This window comes from Oncorhynchus clarkii, chromosome 16 (genome assembly GCF_045791955.1).
Source record: "Oncorhynchus clarkii lewisi isolate Uvic-CL-2024 chromosome 16, UVic_Ocla_1.0, whole genome shotgun sequence".
NCBI classification, from domain to species: domain Eukaryota; kingdom Metazoa; phylum Chordata; class Actinopteri; order Salmoniformes; family Salmonidae; genus Oncorhynchus; species Oncorhynchus clarkii.
In genome coordinates, this window is record NC_092162.1 from 75,463,120 (window position 1) to 75,470,619 (window position 7,500).

Genomic DNA, 7,500 nt, shown 5'->3' on the forward strand with positions numbered 1-7,500 from the left:
CATAACAAATCCCATTGCAGATCAGACTTGAAACACTAGGCTGTCTATCATACACCTCTGCCTTCCTGCTTCAGCAACATGGAGAGAGCTAGCGTTGAGGTTCTTTTTGTTGGCGCCATGGCAACGATGACAGAATGAAACAAAAATATTTTAATGCGCAGGATTGTGGTAATATCAGAGCTGTGTCCATGGTAACCTCGTAAACAATACATTTAGACCGGGTGTTTATTGGAAACAGGACGATGCCTGGCTATTGAAACAGGCCTGGCTATTAAAACAGGCCTGGCTATTAAAACATGCCTCGCTATTTAAACAGGCCTGGCTATTACAACAGGCCTGGCTATTGAAACAGGCCTGGCTATTAAAAAAGGCCTTGCTATTTAAACAGGCCTGGCTATTACAACAGGCCTGGCTATTGAAACAGGCCTGGCTATTGAAACAGGCCTGGCTATTGAAACAGGCCTGGCTATTAAAACAGGCCTGGCTATTAAAACAGGCCTGGCTATTGAAACAGGCCTGGCTATTGAAACAGGTCGGGCTATTAAAACATGCCTCGCTATTAAAACAGGCCTGGCTATTAAAACAGGCCTGGCTATTAAAACAGGCCTGGCTATTGAAACAGGCCTGGCTATTAAAACAGGCCTGGCTATTGAAACAGGCCTGGCTATTAAAACAGGCCTGGCTATTGAAACAGGTCGGGCTATTAAAACATGCCTCGCTATTAAAACAGGCCTGGCTATTAAAACAGGCCTGGCTATTAAAACAGGCCTGGCTATTGAAACAGGCCTGGCTATTAAAACAGGTCTGGCTATTGAAACAGGCCTGGCTATTAAAACAGGCCTGGCTATTAAAACAGGCCTGGCTATTAAAACAGGCCTGGCTATTGAAACAGGCATGGCTATTAAAACAGGCCTGGCTATTAAAACAGGCCTGTCTATTTAAACAGGCCTGGCTATTAAAACAGGCCTGTCTATTTAAACAGGCCTGGCTATTAAAACAGGCCTGGCTATTGAAACAGGCCTCTCTATTAAAACAGGCCTGGCTATTAAAACAGGCCTGGCTATTAAAATAGGCCTGGCTATTGAAACAGGCCTGGCTATTAAAACAGGCCTGGCTATTAAAACAGGCCTGCTATTAAAACAGGCCTGGCTATTGAAACAGGCCTGGCTATTAAAACAGGCCAGGATATTAAAACAGGCCTGCTATTGAAACAGGCCTCGCTATTAAAACAGGCCTGGCTATTAAAACAGGCCTCGCTATTGAAACAGACCTGGCTATTAAAACAGGCCTCTCTATTAAAACAGGCCTGGCTATTGAAACAGGCCTGGCTATTGAAACAGGGCTGGCTATTGAAACAGGCCTGGCTATTGAAACAGGCCTGGCTATTAAAACAGGCCTGGCTACTAAAACAGGCCGGGCTATTGAAACAGGCCTGGCTATTAAAACAGGCATGGCTATTGAAACAGCATGGCATTGAAACAGGCCTGGCTATTAAAACAGGCCTGGCTATTGAAACAGGCCTGGCTATTAAAACAGGCCTCACTATTAAAACAGGCCTAGCTATTAAAACAGGCCTGGCTATTAAAACAGGCCTGGCTATTGAAACAGGCCTGGCTATTGAAACAGGCCTGGATATTGAAACAGGCCTGGCTATTAAAACAGGCCTGGCAATTGAAACAGGCCTGGCTATTAAAACAGGACTCTCTATTAAAACAGGCCTGGCTATTGAAACAGGCCTGGCTATTGAAACAGGGCTGGCTATTGAAACAGGCCTGGCTATTAAAACAGGCCTGGCTACTAAAACAGGCCGGGCTATTGAAACAGGCCTGGCTATTGAAACAGGCCTGGCTATTAAAACAGGCCTCACTATTAAAACAGGCCTAGCTATTAAAACAGGCCTGGCTATTAAAACAGGCCTGGCTATTGAAACAGGCCTGGCTATTGAAACAGGCCTGGATATTGAAACAGGCCTGGCTATTAAAACAGGCCTGGCAATTGAAACAGGCCTGGCTATTAAAACAGGACTCGCTATTAAAAAGGGCCTGGCTATTAAAACAGGCCTGGCTATTAAAACAGGCCTGGCTATTGAAACAGGCCTGGCTATTGAAACAGGCCTGGCTATTAAAACATACCTCGCTATTAGAACAGGCCTGGCTATTAAAACAGGCATGGCTATTAAAACAGGCCTGGCTATTGAAACAGGCCTGGCTATTAAAACAGGCCTGGCTATTAAAACAGGCCTGGCTATTGAAACAAGCCTGGCTATTGAAACAGGCCTGGCTATTGAAACAGGCCTGGCTATTGAAACAGGCCTGGCTATTAAAACATACCTCGCTATTAGAACAGGCCTGGCTATTGAAGCAGGCCTGGCTATTGAAACAGGCCTGGCTATTGAAACAGGCCTGGCTATTGAAACAGGCCTGGCTATTAAAACAGGCCTGGCAATAGAAACTGGCCTGGCTATTAAAACAGGCATGGCTATTGAAACAGGCCTGGCTATTGAAACAGGCCTGGCTATTAAAACAGGCCTCTCTATTCAAATCAAATCAAATCAAATTTATTTATATAGCCCTTCGTACATTAGCTGATATCTCAAAGTGCTGTACAGAAACCCAGCCTAAAACCCCAAACAGCAAGCAATGCAGGTGTAGAAGCACGGTGGCTAGGAAAAACTCCCTAGAAAGGCCAAAACCTAGGAAGAAACCTAGAGAGGAACCAGGCTATGTGGGGTGGCCAGTCCTCTTCTGGCTGTGCCGGGTGGAGATTATAACAGAACATGGCCAAGATGTTCAAATGTTCATAAATGACCAGCATGGTCGAATAATGATAAGGCAGAACAGTTGAAACTGGAGCAGCAGCACAGCCAGGTGGACTGGGGACAGCAAGGAGTCATCATGTCAGGTAGTCCTGGGGCATGGTCCTAGAGCTCAGGTCCTCCAAGAGAGAGAAAGAGAGAAGGAGAGAATTAGAGAACGCACACTTAGATTCACACAGGACACCGAATAGGACAGGAGAAGTACTCCAGATATAACAAACTGACCCTAGCCCCCCGACACATAAACTACTGCAGCATAAATACTGGAGGCTGAGACAGGAGGGGTCAGGAGACACTGTGGCCCACTCCGAGAACACCCCCGGACAGGGCCAAACAGGAAGGATATAACCCCACCCACTTTGCCAAAGCACAGCCCCCACACCACTAGAGGGATATCTTCAACCACCAACTTACCAACCAGCTATTAAAACAGGCCTGACTATTCAAACAGGCCTGGCTATTAAAACAGGCCTGGCTATTAAAACAGGCCTGGCTATTGAAACAGGCCTGGCTATTGAAACAGGCCTGGCTATTGAAACAGGCCTGGCTATTAAAACAGGCCTGGCTATTAAAACAGGCCTGGCTATTGAAACAGGCCTGGCTATTAAAACAGGCCTGGCTATTAAAACAGGCCTGGCTATTGAAACAGGCCTGGCTATTAAAACAGGCCTGGCTATTAAAACAGGCCTGGTTATTAAAACAGGCCTGGATATTAAAACAGGCCTGGCTATTGAAACAGGCCTGGCTATTAAAACAGGCCTGGCTATTGAAACAGGCCTGGCTATTAAAACATACCTCGCTATTAGAACAGGCCTGGCTATTAAAACAGGCCTGGCTATTGAAACAGGCCTGGCTATTAAAACAGGCCTGGCTATTGAAACAGGCCTGGCTATTGAAACAGGCCTGGCTATTAAAACAGGCCTGGGTATTGAAACAAGCCTGGCTATTGAAACAGGCCTGGCTATTAAAACAGGCCTGGCTATTGAAACAGGCCTGGCTATTAAAACATACCTTGCTATTAAAACAGGCCTGGCTATTAAAACAGGCCTGTCTATTGAAACAGGCCTGGCTATTGAAACAGGCCTGGCTATTAAAACAGGCCTGGCTATTGAAACAGGCCTGGCAATAGAAACTGGCATGGCTATTAAAACAGGCATGGCTATTGAAACAGGCCTGGCTATTGAAACAGGCCTGGCTATTAAAACAGGCCTGGCTATTAAAACAGGCCTCGCTATTAAAACAGGCCTGGCTATTGAAACAGGCCTGGCTATTAAAACATACCTCGCTATTAGAACAGGCCTGGCTATTGAAACAGGCCTGGCTATTAAAACAGGCCTGGCTATTAAAACAGGCCTGGCTATTGAAACAAGCCTGGCTATTGAAACAGGCCTGGCTATTAAAACAGGCCTGGCTATTAAAACAGGCCTCGCTATTAAAACAGGCCTGGCTATTACAACAGGCCTGACTATTAAAACAGGCCTGGCTATTAAAACAGGTCTGGCTATTAAAACAGGCCTGGCTATTAAAACAGGCCTGGCTATTAAAACAGGCCTGGCTATTAAAACAGGCCTGGCTATTAAAACAGGCCTGGCTATTACAACAGGCCTGGCTATTAAAACAGGCCTGGCTATTAAAACAGGCCTCGCTATTACAACAGGCCTGGCTATTAAAACAGGCCTCGCTATTAAAACAGGCCTGGCTATTAAAACAGGCCTGGCTATTAAAACAGGCCTGGCTATTAAAACAGGCCTGGCTATTAAAACAGGCCTCGCTATTAAAACAGGCCTGGCTATTAAAACAGGCCTGGCTATTAAAACAGGCCTGGCTATTAAAAAAGTTGTGGCTATTAAAACAGGCCTGGCTATTAAAACAGGCCTGGCTGTTAAAAAAGGCCTGGCTATTAAAACAGGCCTGGCTATTAAAAAAGGCATACATTTGTTTTTATGGTATATGGTGTTTTTATGGTATATTTAAGCCATAAGGCCCGAGGGGGTGTGGTATATAGACAATATACCACAGCTATGACCTTTTCTTACGTACAACGCAACGCGGAGTTCAGCCCTTAGCCGTGGTATATTGGCCACAGACCACTAATCCCAGAGGATTTAATTCGAACAGTAATTAAATAAATGTTTGTCATACCCATGGTATACAGTCTGATATATCAAGGCTGTCAGCAAATCAGCATTCAAGGCTCGAACGATCCGGTTTATAATGTAATATGTGTAACTCTTATGGCTCAGTTAAATTGTGTTGAAACTATTCTATTATGGCGGTGAAGAGGTTGGGCAAGTCACTGAAAGGTCGCTGGTTCGTATCCCTGAGCCGACCATGTGAACAGTCTGTCGATGTGCCCTTGAGCAAGGCACTTAACCCTAGTTGCTCCTGGAAGTCGCTCTGCTTATGAACGTCTGCTAAATTACTTAAAGGGTTAACATAGATGTCTGTTAGGACCGTGTGCTGCTGGCATCATCCATAGCAGCTACATGTTATCACCATGTTATAACCACCAGGAGACAACATCAACACAGCCAGGGCCATAGCAGCTAAATGTTATGACCATGTTATAACCACCAGGAGACAACATCAACACAGCCAGGGCCATAGCAGCTAAATGTGGCATCATCCATCCTGGAGAAGACTTCCTGTGTATCGACGGCAAGGAGTTCAACCGGCGAATTAGGAACGAGAAAGGAGAGGTGTGTATGTGGTTAGGGGCAGGTGTGTGTGTGTGTGTGTGTGTGCGCATGTCTCTGTGTGCTAACTCCTCCCCCTGTGTGTATGATTGACAGGTAGAGCAGGAGCGGATCGACAAGGTCTGGCCTAAACTACGAGTCCTCGCTCGCTCCTCCCCCACCGACAAACATACACTAGTCAAAGGTGAGTCACACACACACACATACACACACACACACACACACACCAGTGCCGTTCAAGACTAGGAAGGACCATTTGTTTTTAGTTAGCAAGGTCTTATTCCTATTACGGCATATTGGATGACTGTCCTTCATATTCCATTCACTCAGTGTAACATCCATAGGTTGGGCCTTGAGGATCAAATTGGCCCTTTACCCCGTCATGAGGTTATTAAATCCTAGCCTACAAATGACCATTTATACGGGAGATGCATAGGTTGAGAGACAAAATGGACTAATCAAGGTGTTAGACAGTATCACTGTTTCCATTAACTTGACCAGTGTCCTTGAGGACAATATCAATATCAAGTATCAATAGTCTATTAGGGGTTGTTTCCATGTAATTATCTGGTGTCAATAGTCTACTAGGGGGTGTTTCCATGTAATTATCTGGTATCAATAGTCTACTAGGGGTTGTTTCCATGTAATTATCTGGTATCAATAGTCTACTAGGGGGTGTTTCCATGTAATTATCTGGTGTCAATAGTCTACTAGGGGGTGTTTCCATGTAATTATCTGGTGTCAATAGTCTACTAGGGGGTGTTTCCATGTAATTATCTGGTATCAATTGTCTACTAGGGGGTGTTTCCATGTAATTATCTGGTATCAATAGTCTACTAGGGGGTGTTTCCATGTAATTATCTGGTATCAATAGTCTACTAGGGGGTGTTTCCATGTAATTATCTGGTATCAATAGTCTACTAGGGGGTGTTTCCATGTAATTATCTGGTATCAATAGTCTACTAGGGGGTGTTTCCATGTAATTATCTGGTATCAATAGTCTACTAGGGGGTGTTTCCATGTAATTATCTGGTATCAATAGTCTACTAGGGGTTGTTTCCATGTAATTATCTGGTGTCAATAGTCTACTAGGGGGTGTTTCCATGTAATTATCTGGTATCAATAGTCTACTAGGGGGTGTTTCCATGTAATTATCTGGTATCAATAGTCTACTAGGGGATGTTTCCATGTAATTATCTGGTGTCAATAGTCTTCTAGGGGGTGTTTCCATGTAATTATCTGGTATCAATAGTCTACTAGGGGGTGTTTCCATGTAATTATCTGGTATCAATAGTCTACTAGGGGGTGTTTCCATGTAATTATCTGGTGTCAATAGTCTACTAGGGGGTGTTTCCATGTAATTATCTGGTGTCAATAGTCTACTAGGGGTTGTTTCCATGTAATTATCTGGTGTCAATAGTCTACTAGGGGGTGTTTCCATGTAATTATCTGGTGTCAATAGTCTACTAGGGGTTGTTTCCATGTAATTATCTGGTGTCAATAGTCTACTAGGGGGTGTTTCCATGTAATTATCTGGTATCAATAGTCTACTAGGGGGTGTTTCCATGTAATTATCTGGTATCAATAGTCTACTAGGGGGTGTTTCCATGTAATTATCTGGTATCAATAGTCTACTAGGGGGTGTTTCCATGTAATTATCTGGTATCAATAGTCTACTAGGGGGTGTTTCCATGTAATTATCTGGTATCAATAGTCTACTAGGGGGTGTTTCCATGTAATTATCTGGTGTCAATAAAAACAGGTGGACATAATTTCCTCACACCAATTTTTTTTATAAATGTAGTGGTTGAAGTGTTTTCGTTACCCATTTAGACAAATTGTGTGTTAATAAATTGCTTTCTGCCTGTGTGCTCACACCTACCTGTTTCATGTCTCAGGTAGCCTGTGAAAGTCAGCATTGACAGAATGCAGTAATTGACTAATATTTGCCATATTCTAGTAATTCTCATGTGTCAACGTATCACCACG

The 7,500-nt window shown here is 44.1% G+C and overlaps 1 pseudogene; it reads left to right on the plus strand.

Annotated features, from left to right (window-relative positions):
• Window positions 1–7,500, plus strand: part of LOC139367804 (plasma membrane calcium-transporting ATPase 3-like) — a 146,251-nt pseudogene that overhangs the window by 116,487 nt on the left and 22,264 nt on the right.